Here is a 15,628-nt window from a genome sequence, read left to right as displayed (position 1 = left end):
ACAACAATCCTAATGTTAAAAGGCCTTGACCGTTTCATTATCACACCTATTCCATTCAAACACAAGAAAAAAAATCTTTCTGCTGAATTGATCTTCTGGTTCTAGAAGTAGTCTGCAGTCACTGTGGTTAAAGTGAAAAGCACAATGCTGGAGAAACTCAGCAGGTCAAATGATATCAAAGTATGGTCCATACCTTGATGAAGGGTTCAAGCCCAAAACATTGGTTATGTATCCTTATCTTTGCTATAAGTATGTTGTTTCTCCAGCATTGTGTTTGTACTGGTTCTAGATTTTTTTTAATAAACCATCTGAAGCAGTAACATTCAATTTGAGTCTGAAGCTTCCAGAAAGTTGAGCACAGTGATTTGGTTAATACTCCACCACCGTTATATTATCAGAAGTGCTGACTTTCAAAGGAGAGATTAAACCCTTGGAGAAAATCAATCTTCAAGAGGAGAGTTACCCCCAATGGCTTACACTAGTTAGTACTCATCTGACATCACTAAGGTCAAGTCATGTGACATAGTCTTTATTTCTCAAAGTGGCCTTTGAGATCTCAAGGAATCTAGCTTCTGGGCTCAGTCTGTTTTAGATGACCGTCAATGGAATGAGAAGGCCAACGTGGAGGGAAGGTGATGCTTTTAATGGTCCTACATTTAGCCCATCTGAAGAGGCAGTAATGACAATCATTTCTGGGATTTTAATTGTTTAACTCTTATACTGGAAGAAATAATTGTTCAACCCAGAGGAAGCCTTACACAAGGAGCCCTAATCACAGTGTTACCTGAAGATTGGAGATTTAATACTGCTGTCCTGCTGCTGATCGTGTGCCTACTGTTAGATGGTTTGGATCCTGTTCAAAAGCTGGATTTAGGCTTTGTATGACATTAATTTGCAACTTAAACTTGAATAGTTTGTCATTGAAATCAAAAGATAAAGCTGTGATATTAATGCAATGCTGTTATACCCGGCAATAAACGTGTAATCCAAATAGCCAATTATATTATTGTGGAATCCAAAGAGTCAAACAACTTGAAAAGAGACCCTTTGGCCCATCAAACATTTCCTTCAGATACTTACATTAGCCGCCTCACCTATCAATCCACAGTCGTAATCCCCATTCACACTTCACCTATCAATCCACAAGTTCAAAAACGTACTGGGTGTAATTGGGCAGCATGGGCTCGTGGGCCTGTTTCCCGTGCCGTTTGTCTAAAATTTTTTTTAAAAAATTGTATCTTTGGGTTGTGGGAGGAAACCAGAGCGATCCGAAGAAATGCAGTCAGAGGAAGAACTAGTAAACTCCACACAGACTGCACCAGAGGTCAGGATTGAACTCTGACCTCTGGAGCTGTGAAGTTGAACCTCCGCTGTCTGTGCCGCTGTGTCACCCCTGGGAGGGGAGAGTCAACACAGTACAATTACATCTACAAAAGTATCATCTGTAACTCTGTGGGCTCCAGCTCCTGATAGCTCTGTAGGTCGATACATTGTGATCTCATAAAAATCCCATATTCGTTCCTTGGTATCTGTGCTTCAAAGTGTGATGAGCATCAGCTGGAAGCTGAAGCCCTATTGATTACACTTTTGCAGTCCCACCTCAGGGGGTTGAGCTTTATTGTGACACCCCAGTTGCTACTCTTTCTGAAACTTGCTAACTCACAATAGACAGAAGCAATATTTTTATTGCAGTGTTTCCATGCGGTTGTTTACAGAATAGTTTGATATCCAACAAAGTAAGATGGCGTATCTGTTTGCCCTGTGATAACCAGTTGAGACACACCTGTGAATAGCTAAGCTGTAGTCACAATGAGATGTTGCTGGTCTCATTATGTGTAAAGTGGAAAATAATTAAGAATTCTATACTGAGCTACTATAGATGTCGGTGTGCACGTTGTCAAGTTGAAGTGTACACAGGGAAGCCAATGTACACGCTGTGGAGCCTAGTGCAAGACTGACACCTCCAGGCTTGCATGTTGGGCTTATATACATCACTGCTTCTGTCACATAGACAGGAAGTGATGTCAACAGCTCAGATTAAAAAATGTGTTGGATGCAGATCAATTTCCCGCGTTTTCCACAGCACGTCGGGAATCGGTTCGCTTGCTGGTAAGTGGGTCGCCACAGAGGCATAATTATGCAGAGTCGTGTGAAATAAGGGAGAGGATTGCAGAGCTAGGGTGAATTTATTTTACATACCAGAACAAACTTTATCCTGAAGCTTAAAATAGTTTTCTCTTGTGCAACCATATTATGTTTGATTTGTATGTCAAAAGAAACATTGCATTTGTACAGCACCTTTCATAACCTCATTATCTTTCAGTCACATTGTGCAGTCAGTGAGGTGATCAAGGAACCATAACCTCGAATGTCCTGAAAACACCAATGATGCTTGCAGTTGGTAGATGAAGGAATAAAGATCATGTTCTTCTTCCCGCATATAACAGATTTATGTAGGTCTGAGGGACTGTTGGAGCGTGTTGTCTCATCTGTGCTAGATGAGTGCTGCATCTGTGATAGTGTTGCACCCTTGCATAGAGACATTGCTTTGTGGATGTGGATTATGTGACCTTGTGGATTATGTGTTCTTGTTTCTGGAGAGGTTCTTAAGGCCACAACTTCTTTCCTGCCTGAAAATCGGGAGTACTGCCAATTGAGACACAGCTGATTCATCCTTCACTGTGCAGTAAACCAAAATGCTGGAGAAACTCAGCAGGCTGTGCGGCTTCCATAGAAAGTAAAAGGCAGCTGGCTTTTCGGGCCTGAGCCTTTTTTCAGGAGTGCCGAAAATTAGGCAGACTCCTGAATAAAAAGGTGAGGGAGAGGCTTGGAACTCTGGCTAACCCAAGGTAAAAGGGTGGGAGGATAGAAGAGGAAGAAACTGAGAATGGATGGGGAGAAAGGACAGAGGACTAAGAAAGTGATAGGCTCTATCAATAACCACAGGGTCATGGACTGAAGGAACGATAGGCTTTAATAGATTTTGGCTGGCCTGGATCCAGGTACAGAAATGGGGAAGGTAGCTCGATCTTTATGGTCAGGGCAAAAGAAGAGGAGACTTAGGGGATGAGTCATTAGTGGGCGGGCCAGCCTCATATGTACAGCAGCCAGTATACAGTGGAGGAAAACATATCAGTACAGAAAGATACCCGGCATCTGCAGCTTTCTCTGTGGGAACTTAGATATTTATAAATGCTCCTTTGAATGTTGTTAATGGGTGTACAAGAAAGAATAGAATAACGATGAAAGGATTTGGGTTTAGTTCCCTAGTCTGCCTTCTGTGAAGGAAATAGTAATTATTTCAAGCAATTTTGTCCATAGTTTGCAATGAACTTTATATAATGTTAAGTTGTGTTGGACTTTATTTTTTTTTAACAATTCTATATAGACGTTCACATTCAATACTGGAGAAAAATCCAAATATTTCTATGTAATCTCTGTGCCTGATGTTAAATCAGAAAGCAAGCTCCACTCAAACTTTTACCTTGTGCCAGTTTGTGCTGGGTCAGTTGCCTCCAAGGCTTACCCTTGTGTGGGGTAGGTTGGTTATTCTAATGCTGCATGTGTTGTGGGCCCAGAGACCCCCAAAACCCAGCAGAATAGAAATTCACCAAGACAAAGGGTTACTTAAACCAAAGTTGCTTTTAATCATCTTTAAACATGAAATCAGGATCAAACTTTAATTTAATACTATTAACTTAATTTAACTCAACTTAACCCCCTTCTAATTCTAAGTGCATGTGTATGCAATGTGTATATAAGTTCCGAAAATTTCTTTGATTCACAGTCCAATCTCTCTTCTCACTCCTTTAAGTTCACTGGTTGCAGACAATTCTTAGACTGTGCACAGAATTTAACATTTGTGAATTTCACCAGGCTTTGGTGCTTGAAAAGTAAATGGTTACCACTCAAGAAGGATCTTGTCAGTTTTCAGAGAGAGATTTGTTGCTTGTTGGACACCCACAACTGATCTCTTCCAATCAGCCACTTCAGTGTCTTGCCTCATCAGAGTTTTCCAGATGATAACATCTTTCTTTCGGGTCACCACAGAGTTCCTTTTTGTTTCCCTTATTTCAGGTGAAACATTATACAGCCAGTCATCTCCTCTTGTATGGACCACAAGGGCTTTGACCAGGCTGAACTAATAACTCACATCCCATCTTCAAAATGGTATTTTTCCACAAGCTTGCCAGCTTGTCATGTTCCAGTCTCAGCTGCAACTGCTGAACTGTAGAACTGAATTCTCGCTCTCTCTCTCCCAGAGAAAACCACATGACCTTCTTAGCCAGCTGCACTCAGACAGATAGCGACTCTTTTGAGTTCATTCATCTGTTGCTTTCAAAAACAATAATCCATTACTCCAAAGCATGTCCAATGAACACCTACCTTTGAAATCCTTATAGGCCTTCTTCAAAGTTTGTGCAGAGGCACTTGGATCCTGGACTGTCTGGCTTGAGCAGAGCTCCAGCATTTTAAATGAGATCTGTTTTGAAGTATTTGTATGTATGTGACCTAAACTTAAAAAAAACTGCCACAATTTATCTTCTTTAAAACATATCTATATACAATATAAAATAAAATGCAATCTGTCACACATGTTCTTTAAAGTCTAGGGTCACAGGAGGTGTGCTGGGGTAAGGTCCCTCTCTCATACCTTTGTTGTTTACATTTGCATAGCAAATCTACCAGATAGATCCTGCATGAAAATAATGTAGTTCTTTAAGTGTTTTTAACTTGTTTGAACTGGCTTCTAGATTCTTGGTTTTATTACTGCATTTCATTGGGAAATATAAAAGCTGTTTATATTTGTGTGGATTGGAGAGGTGACTGCAAATCATTATTAATACATCACATTGCAGTGAATATTTTTTAATTGATGCAAGTGCATTCAACTTGTACAACTTCTCAAAAAGAAAGGAATACTTCAACTTGTCGACTAGCACCTCCCAACACTGCAATGACACCCTCTTGAATTGTTCACTGTTTTAATCTTCAACCTTGCGGAAACAGCAAAGTGATATTGAGCAGAAAATTTTGAAGGGCTTTATAAGGTAGACAGTGAGAATGTTTCTCCCAGAGTAAGAATGTCATAGACTTGAGGTCAGGCATTTAACCTGAGGGGTGGAAAGTTTAATGATGGTTTGCGCCTGGAATGGACTTCTATGGGTAGTGTTTAAGAGGCTTCTAGATAGACACATGGAGGGATGTGGATCATGTACAGGCAGGAAATGTAATTTAATGGGGGATGATGTCTGGCACAGACATTTATTGCCAAAGGGCACGTTCCTGTGTTGTAATGCCCTATGTTCAAGATAATCTCTCTCTTTATTAGTGACCTTGAACAAAGAAAATATCGGCCAGGTACACAAGCAATTTCACTGCTCCTTGAAACGGTAGCATGTAATTTTTTATGACCACTTCTTTTTCACAGCAGTTCCTCTTTAGTACGGCTATTTAATACAGGCCCAAATTTCTTGTCTGTAAATGGGCGACACGGTTAGCGCAGTGCTGTTGTAGCGCCAGCAACCTGGGTTTGAATCTAACACCATCTGTAAGGAGTTTGTATGTTCTCCGGTTTCCTCCTAGCCTTCAAAAATGTACAGGGGATGTAGGTTAATTGGGTGTTATTGGGCAGCACCAGCTTGTGGGCCGAAATGGCCTGTTACCATGCTGTATGTCTGAATTTTGTTTTTCAAAATTTAAAAATAAAAAATTTAAATCTGAGACAGAGACGTGATTTCCCTTAACAGGGCTGGGTTGGCACATTTGAAAAATGTACTTGAGAAACTACAGATGCTGAAAATCTGAAATAAAAGCACAAAATACTGGAAAAGCTCAGAAGATCAGGAAGATCTGTGATAAGAGAAATGGTTAATATTTCAGGCCTGGGACCCTTCACCATAAACTTCAAAATCTGCTTTCTGCCTTGATTTTTTTTCCCAGCATTTTCTGTTCTTATTTTTTTTTAAATATGATTTTTCCAATATCTAAATGTGAAAGAAAAAACTATTCCTTTTTTTAACATAAAAAATCCTTTGGTCTTTTTCCTTCCCAAAAATGAGTGATAAAGTGGCCCTTGCGAATCCACTTGTTTAAGTGGCTGCTTTAATCGGCTTAGCTGAGATGCTGCTGTTCATGGACCGAGGTCCAACCGTGACGAAAATATCATGAGCTGTTTTTTACAGCAGTCAGGAAGTGCTTGATGAACACGGAGGCTGGGATTCTGAGAAGCACCTTATATAGGAATGTGTGGGGAGCTGCTGAGATCAGAGCATGTGACTTTGTCAATGTGATGCATGCTCTGCACACTGGCTTTAATAAATGTGTAGAAACTGCAGTGTAACCTTGGCTTTCAGAGCGCGTGGCTTTCTGAAGCACTCATTCAGTCAGCCAGGTCCTTTAGATTTGATTTGTGCACGGTTACTTTGTGTGATTAGAAAAGCTTCCTGATGAGGGCACCTTCTGGAGTCATGGATTGCACTGAATGTTTATGGTTCATGTCAAAGCCTGTCTGAAGTTTGCAGCTACTCAGGGCTCCAAACCACAACAATACCACCCTTCTGTTCGGGCACCCGCCTACAGTTTGGTCATGCCTTGATGAAGGGCTCAAGCCCAAAACATTGGTTATATAATCTTTATCTCTGCTATATAAAGTACACTGTTTGACCCGCTGAGTTTCTCCAGCGTTGTGTCTTATAGCATCTGAGTTTGTCGTGAATTTTTGACTGGAGCCATTTGGCCTGAGTTTTAGAAATGTTAGCAAAATCCAGTAGAATTTAAAGTTGCATCAGGCAAGAGAGGTACAAGAACTGAAATCTTATATTGCACTAAAATTAATTTTCTTATTCACCTCAGCCATTTTGTGTGAAACATATTTATCATTTAATTTTTCCATACTTAAAAAGGTACGGAAACATTAAGTTATCCATTTGTTTGAGTCCCACTACCTTTTGATCAAATTTCTGCTGGTTCACCATGAGGTTCAGGAACAGTTGCCACCCCTCCACCATCAGACTCCCCAGTAATAAACTCAAGCAGGGACTTGTTTAAGGACTCTTAGTTTTGCACTTTATTGACTTTTTTCTCTCTCTCTCTCTCTGTATTGCACAGTCAGTTTATTTACATTTCTTTATTTGTTTGCATGTGTAGGTTGAGTCTTTTTTTTTGCACTACCAATAAATGGTAAATCTGCCTCGCCTGAAGGAAAAATAACCTTGGGTTGTAAGTGATGACAATAAATCTGAATCTGGAAGCAGTCAGCGACATTGCTACTGATAATACTGGTGCTCCACATTCAACCCCATCGTGTCTTGTGGGGTTTCTTCTGGCGCTCCAGGATGCTTCCACATTCCACAGACTTGTGGGTTTGCCATTCACCATTGTAAGTTGCCTCTCTTCAGTAGTGGTGGAATTTTGTGGGGAGTTGAACTGAATGAAATGGCGTAGTATATGTAATCAGTGCAGACGCGATGAGCTGGAGGACTTCCTTCTGTGTCATCTGACTCTGACTCAACGTTTTCCATTTCCTCTGGAAGGAGATCATTGTTCTGCCCCATTTTTCTCCATATTTCTCTGCTTTTCTTGTATTTCTCCGAAAGCTGAATTAACATTCTGCGCAAGTTCCTTTTTCTCCACTCCTTTCAACTTTTATGAGATGCTGACAAGCCTGGACTTTAGCCATAATACTGAACCACATCCTTGTCAAGGAAGGGCCAGTGTGTGCGCTGTTCCACTTGGAATACTTGACATGTACTTTGTAACATTAATTTATGAGAAGAGGCATCACTCGCAAAACACTTAGTGCCCATTCCTAGTTGTTTTTGAGAAGGTGGTAAGGAGCTGTCTTCCAAGATGGCTAAAATTCAATTGGTGAAGGCAGAGTAGATGTTGGGTAAAGAGTTCTAATGGGAAAAAGAGTGGCAAATATTATCCAAGTCTGGATTGTCTGGGCCCTGGAGATAACTTTAAGGTGATGGTGTTCCTAACGAATCTTTGGGAGGTGCTGTTGGAGATTTGGAGCAATACATTTTGTAGATGGCAGGTACAACTGCCAAGGTAGAGATATTGTTTCTGTACTGTATCTCTCTATGACATGATGGTACACCAGTAGAGGGAGTGACAGCTTTGCTGCAAGCTAGATGCCAACCAAGAAGGCTGGGTAATATTTGAGACACATTGGTCCAAGTAAGAAAAGGTTATTCTGCTACACCTTTCACCTGCCTTTGAGATTATAGACAGGCTTTGGGAAGTCAAATGGTGAGTTACTTCCTCACAGGATACCCATTTTCTGACTTTTCTGCCATTTTGTTTAATGTTCAAAATGTGGACACCATCATTCTTTGGATGAATACCTGTGGGTCAGCTGTCATGGTTTTAATCAGCCACAGATAACTGCTTTTTCATTCCAATGGTGGCAATAATTTGGGTGATAGTGGAATCCTTGGCCAGGAAGATTCTATAATCCATTCACAGAGTCAGCTTCAGAACAAACCTAATCAGAGGGCATTAGCGTGACCGCGGAGGGGGAGGGAGGGCGATGGCGGGCGCAAACAGCAGATTGTGTGGGAGTTTCATGTGCTGTTTGTGCCGTTAGATGGGGGGAGAGGGGGGGGTAGGGCACAATGACGTGACCCTGATTCATTAGCAAATGGGTGGCAAACTTCAAGTGAGTTTTAGCTCAGGAGGATGCAATTTTCTGTCCCCTGTCTGTGCTGAGATAGTTATTGCAATTTGTAGCAATACTGATCAGGAGGTGAGAGAGACCTAACTTTTGATTCTCAAGGTTGCATATAATTTGACAAAGATGTAAAGGATTTCTAAGAAAGATTTGTATTGACCCAGGGAATATTCTGGAACCCAAATCACTCTTCAAGACGAGGGAATAATTCTTATGCAACTTCTCCAACCTTGTCCAGTGCATTCAGTCATCCAGAGATCATTCCAGATCATCTACTCTTCTGCCTGAGCTTTTAGTACACCAGTTTATAACAGATTAGTTTGGCATTGATTTGAAGTGTGTATGAGTTTGATGCCCTTCAATAATCTGTGAATGAATTCTCTTCATGTCATTCCAGAATCCTTTGCATGCAGTGATTATTTCACAAGGAAGACCTTTAAGCCCATCCACAACTCTTTCAGCCAATCTCTTCCTGGCAGAGTTGGTTCGATTGGATAATCAGTCACTACAATTGGCGATCTTACCTTTTGTCCATTCTCATTGATCGTGATTTTCATCTCCTCATCTTTCCCCCTTCCTCGATCTTCTTCAAGTCGCCCCATCTCCTCCCTCGCTCTCTCTCCCCTCCCCTTCACCAATGCAGCATTTTTAAAAATAATTGCAAGAAATCTTTACAACCAGCCAAAGTGAAATTAATGAGTGATCTCCTAAATTTATTTTAAAAAAGATTACAGAGCATCCATGGGAATGGTATGCAAGTTGGTGCCATAATGACTAAGCACCAGTTGTGACACTATTAGCCTACATGTAAGGCTTATAGATTCTCGTGACATATTGAAAGGCTAATGTGGCTTTGTTGAGGATTTTTTGCTGTCGATGCCAAATAGCTGGCTTGTGCCAGTGTTCTAGAAGGCGCGTCCTTGACTTTAGCACAATCCACAGAATGGAACAGCATGCAGACTTTCTCCCAGGCCTCTGTTTACATCCCTGTTGCCTTGCCTCGCTGGGTTTTATAAATGGTATCTGGATTAGTGCAGATGGTGTGCAAGTTGATCTGACAAAAATAAATGACTTCATATTGCAAAATATAGTCATTACATCAAAGCTCATGTTTTCTCAGATTAGAAGACTCCATACATCATAAGTGATTACTCTGCTTTAAGGTAGAAAGGAAAGGTGTGCTAATTGGTTGCTCAGTGTTCATCATTGGTACAATCGTCCTGATTCATTATAGGTGGACTTCAAGGTAAAGGATATACATCTCCATGGAGTTTTATAGTCGAGAGGGATGAAAAGATCAGGCAGCGGATCAACCCATGAGCTGAAGTCTCCTCCTGATCACCTCAGGGCAGTGTAGGCCAAGAGCTGAATCAGCTTTGTCAGCCATGACAAAGTAGATTAGTGGTTATACTTGAATTTTTTTCCATTATGTGGTCCTCCAGTGTTAAATCTGCTGGAGATTGTAGGGTGTGAATAGGGGCATTCTTGATGGCCAGTAGATGGGGATACCAAGCTGTTTCCTGACCCCAGTCATATACATATTTGGCCTTGTTTTTCATTTATTGGGGAGGTTTGAATACCTCTGGTTATCTTCTCACTAGGGCTCCTGGCTTCACATTGATGGAGAAGATGGATATCCTCACCTGATGTGGTTTGGTCTTTGCCATTTCTAACCAGCTTCAGGTTGGTCTTCTATTAGAGTCCTGCCTTGGCTGCAAACATCTTAAAGATATTCAGGATCCTTGTCCATTTTTGATCATTTATTCTATAGGCCCAACTTAACAGTGCATGCCATGAAGGGTATTGTGGAACAAAATCTGCAATGTATCACAGCATATGGATTGAATTTGGGATAGAATGGTTACTGTATAGGACACCATTTAGCTCATTCAGTCTATAAGTTCCACATTAAAGCAATCCAGATGGATCCTCTGCTCCATCCTTTTGCCCTTGCCCTGCAGATTATTTCAAGATTCATTTATTGTCATTTAAAAAAACAGGTGTAATATTACATGAAATTTGCTTTAGTCTACCCTCAGGCAAACTGATTTGCTGTCAGCAGAAATTGTCGGGCACCTCTTAAAATCAGAGAAAAAGAAGCAAAAAAGGGTCCCTCCAGAATCACCGAGTGTCCATAGATTTGCCTCTAGTGCTCCCATGGCCTCCAGAGTCACCCGTAGTCCAGCCCAAACGGTCAGCAGCCCAAACTCCAGATCCAAACCTCTGGCATGAACAGGAAGTCTCCAGCGCCCTCGACACCTGCTCACACCCCGGTTCCAATGCCTGTTGTGAGCCCGTATCCAGCAGTCTGCAGCCTGCATGAGTTCATCGCCTCAGGCGCCAACAACCTGCTGCCTGTGCACTCTTCAGCCGCAAAGCCCCTCACTGGTCCCAGCTGTGGTCACTGTCCCATAGGGCTGTCCCCTCTGCCAATGTGGGGTGGTCTCCCCATTTTCTGGTGCCTTGCACCAGTCCTCTGCTCCCCAGAGTCTGCAACCCTTCAAGGCTGCTGTCGAACACAGGAGCCGTGATCTTGGGTCCGGACCCCGCGGTCGCAGCATTTAAAATAAAGCAACATCGGCTCCTTTAACAGGCCATTTAAAGATTGTATGAAGCTGCCTATAGTTGGACTGGGCTGTAGAACTCTGTGGAGGTGCACTGTGTCTCCTCTCCTCGCTCTCTGCGGATTTGCACCAGCGGCAGAGCTGCCATTACAGCAGTTCCGCCAGCTCAACCATTTTGCTCCAACAGCGCTGCCATATTTTCATTTGAATCTGCCTCCTCTATCAGCCACTAGTGTGTGTTGATTGGGATTTGCTTTGATTTGCTCTGATGCGACTTGTCTGATTCACCAAACGAGGCTGGTGTTGAGAAATGTGCTCGGGATTTGATATAGTTCTTTAGGCTGTTTGTCCTTTTCCTTGATCTTCTCTGTAAATTCCAGCATGTGGGCTTAACAACTATTCTTCACTTCTGGGAGGGTGGGAGGTAAAAGGTAAGCAGCCTTCCTGAACTGCTGCAGTTTGTCTGGTGATAGGACTTTCCCAGACATGTTGGCCGGTGAGTTCCAAGGTTTAAAGGCAGAGATGAGCGGCTCGGTTGGCGTAGCGGTAAGCACAATGCCTTTTCAGTGCCAGAGATGAGGACTGAGGTTCGAATCCGGCACTGTCTGTAAGGGGTTTGTATGCTCTCCCGATGTCTCCGTGGGTTTTCCCCGGGGGCTCTGGTTTCCTCTCACTGTTCAAAATGTTATTGGGGTTTTAATTTTTAAAAAACATTTAGACATACTAAATGTAACAGGCTAATTCAGAACTGCCCAATTTACACCCCATTAACCTACACCCCCAGAACGTTTTGAAGGGTGGAAGGAAAGTGGAGCCCCCGGAGAAAACCCATGCAGCAACGGGGAGAGCGTACAAGCACCTTAGCGCGCGATTTGAACCCCGGTCCTAATCGCTGGTGTGCTAACCATTACACCAAATGTGCCGGGGTGTAGGTTAATGGGGTGTTAATTGGGCAGCGTAGACTCGTGTGCCGAAATGGCCTGTAACCGTGCTGTATGTCTTTAAAAAAAAATGAAAGATTTGTGTGTGACTTGAAGATAGGTTGGTCCTGGCTTCCTTGTGTGTCTGCTGCTTTTGTCCTTGTGGGTGACAGGGGTCATTAGTTTAGAAGATAAGTAATTGTTGGGCTTTTTTTTAAGATGGTGTGTTCTATGCTCATAGTGGGGAAGAGGTTGAATATTCTGAGTGATGGATTGAGTGCCAGTCCAATTTGCTGCTTTATGCTCATTTCTTCATATTTCCTCATGACTTGTGCCGTGGATAGATGTTTGAGAAAATCAGGTGGTGTGTCCCTCTGGCTGGTCCTGATGAGTCCATGTCAAAACGGACCCTAAAAGGCTTGTGTTGGGGAAACTTGGCAATGGGAATACTACTGAATATAAAGGAAGGGTGCTTAAACTTTCTTTTGTTGCAGGTGGTCATTGCTTGGTGTTTGCAGAGCATAAATATCATTTGCTTCTGATGAAGCCACACCCGACCTTTCCCCAGATCTTGCTAAATGAAGAAGTGGCTCTTTGTTTTCTGAGAAGGCGTAAATAGAATTCAGCATTCTGCAATCATTATTGGTGATTTGATTGTAGTTGACATTCCACTTATTTCCCGTAATGATGTATTTCTGATGTAAGTATCAATCCTAAATAGAGTTCTAAAATACAGACTTATTTCCCGGCTCTGATGCTTGGCTTCCAGGATGCATACCCACCTTCCTTTCATGCCAGTGGAAAGATTTCCTACACTTTTCACTCTTGCTAACATCAATTTTATTAAGTGGGTATCAAAGGGTATTATAACTGCAATGGGCATCACAAAAATGGAGAGACAAACTGAACCCATGAAGCCATTTGTAATGCCCTTGTATCTTTTCCAGAGAACAATATCTCTCAATGTGTTCACTCAGCCTTGTGACAATTTCAGAATAATGATCACATGTTTAAGAAATGAGTCTATGCTTATCTGCATGGACTTAACCAAATATTTTTCACAGCGGGTGATCCTGTTGCTGCCATCTGTTAGAATTTGTTGTATATTTCAATATCGAGAAGGATAAAGAGGGTGTGTTTTTTCCCCTCTTTCAAGGGCTCCAGACTTGTGAAAGACATTTAATAGATCACATAAAGTTGTAATGATGTTTGTGGAGTTGTGAAGCAACATCAAATTATAAACTACTGTGACGTTTATTATATCCTCTGAGCTCCTAATTGATGTAACCTCTCATAACTCAATGATGGGTTCCTATAGCTGAAATGGTTCTCATAACTTGTGCATCAGATTTAACCAGCTACTCTGTTTACAATTTTTTTTAAAATCCCACAAAATCAGTGTTCTTATTTATGGAATATTTTGCCAGTTTTTGCCTCAGTTATGCTAGCTCCCATCAAAGTGTTGTATATATTAATACAAATCAAAATCTATGTGCTCTAAACATAGTATTAAATTGCTTGCACTGCCTTTAGTCAATTGCAGACTTTGCTGTGCCACACAGTTTAATTGATTTGTTGCAATTTTTTCATCCCCACACCCAGAATATAATCAGAATATTGAATGTGCAATTTCAAAACATAATAAATTGTAATTTGTCAAAGGTTCATCAACATTTAATATAAAGCATTTGCACCTCAAGGGTTTCATTATAATGAGATCTGCCATCAAAATTGGCCCTATCAACAGTGGTGATCTTCAAGTCAAGTTTATTGTCATCTGACAATACAAGTGCAAGCTGACGAAACAGTGTTCTCCGGTCCTCGGTGCAAAACCTGCAGACACACAACCAGACCTAACACACATATAGACAAATAATACATATACAGGGCAAGTATTTTATCTATAAAACTAAATATATAAATATTGTTTTGCACAAATGAGAATCTTGGATGGTTAGTGTGACAGTTCCTTTGATCGTTCAACGTTTTCGCTGCCCGTGAGAAGAAGCTGTTCCTCAGCCTGGTGGGGCTGGCTCTGATCCTCCTGTATCTCTTCCCTGACAGGAACAGCTGAAAGATGCTGTGTGCGGGATCTTCCTTTAGTATTTAAATTGTCACAGATTTACAGGCTTGTGAAATTGAGCAGACAAATCTGCATCTCTGTTTAATCTTTTGAGGACTGCGGGAAGATATCTAATGCGCCTGACAGGAATATTTGCTCAAAGACACTGGTACAATGCATAAGCACCAGGGATGTAGGTAACTCGAGTTAATTGTTTACATTTTAAAACAGTTAATAGAATATCAACAATTAGGTTGCAGTCATCAATCTAAGGCTAGCCTCAATGCAAATGTATTCAACCTTAAATTATCACTGAGCATTGTTTCAGTGTGCAAAGTCTATTTCTGTTGATTAGTCATTAGATAATTAGTGAAGAAAATGAGTGAAATGGCAGAGAATGTACTGAAGTCAACCATCTGCATGTGTTCTATCTCTTTTGATGAGGCAAGCAGAGATAATATCTTAAATGGTATGATGTTCAGTTTGGGGAAAGTGGGAGTAGCTTTTATGGGTTTTCTTTTGAGTTGTTGTAAGTATAAATCCTAAACTGAGTTCTGAAGTGCAGTCTGAATGCCTTGATCCAGTTAACTCCTATAGGTGCTGGTGTATATTCATATGATAGGCCTCATGTCCCCCATAATGGAGAGATCCCTCTGGCATGTAAACTTAAACCACTTTTGCTTCATCTTACAGGATGCAGAGGTTTTTAGTTACTTGTCCTGGGCTACATTTGAGTAATGCTGCATGTTTATGGTTGCTTCCGCAGCCACTAAAATAGACCTGAGTGTCCTGTCCTCAGCATTTCTCTTTCCACATTATTGTGGTCTGGCTCAAGGGTGGGTATGCTCCCTCAAGCAGTTTGTTGCTTTTCCTATTCCCTTGTGTATGGGCTATGTGTGGTAAGCAGCTGCCTTCTCCAGGCAGGGCTCACACACCCCTTTGCAATCTGATCTGCCCTGTGATGTGTGTAACTCTGAGCAGGTTGTCTGAAGTTAGGTGTTTCCCATGTGTCTTGCAACACCCATGCCCAGATGTGGTGTAAGCACCATTCCACTCACCCCTGTGAGAAACCAATGAGTGTCCTAACTCATCCAGGGTAAAGATGATCACATCACTGTTACTACACCTTTGTGGGTTTGTTCCTTGCTTGCCAACTCGGAATTGTGCCCAGTTCTCTGTTTTCTCATTCTAAGTCACGCCCTGTTACTCCTTCAAGCCATCATCTCACTCTTGAGAATGTCTTATCTGTTGTTTCTTTTACATTGCTGGAGAACTGTATTGCAGGCTCCAACTCTAATCTAAACAGCATTGTCTGGGCACATTAGTGTATCAGTTGAAACCACATGATACAAACAAGTCCTTAAAAAGTATCTGAGAACTGCCTAAAATGTTCAATAATTTCTAG

General features: G+C 41.6%; 1 protein-coding gene across 4 annotated transcripts in view; it reads left to right on the top strand.

Moving 5' to 3' along the window:
- The window catches only part of LOC138749742 (coronin-6-like), a 184,357-nt gene that overhangs the window by 66,762 nt on the left and 101,967 nt on the right, over positions 1–15,628 (top strand). The window contains exon 1 of one of the 4 annotated variants that reach the window (XM_069911544.1): positions 2,027–2,109. The exons of the other annotated variants lie outside the window; for them this stretch is intronic. The gene's annotated coding sequence lies outside the window, so the exon portion shown is untranslated. Of the gene's footprint in view, positions 1–2,026; positions 2,110–15,628 lie in introns of those variants that run through there. 4 annotated transcript variants of the gene reach the window in all.

Source organism: Narcine bancroftii, chromosome 14 (genome assembly GCF_036971445.1).
Source record: "Narcine bancroftii isolate sNarBan1 chromosome 14, sNarBan1.hap1, whole genome shotgun sequence".
In the NCBI taxonomy this organism is placed as follows: domain Eukaryota; kingdom Metazoa; phylum Chordata; class Chondrichthyes; order Torpediniformes; family Narcinidae; genus Narcine; species Narcine bancroftii.
The sequence above is the reverse complement of the archived record's forward strand: the minus strand, read 5'-3'. Positions and strand labels throughout refer to the sequence as shown.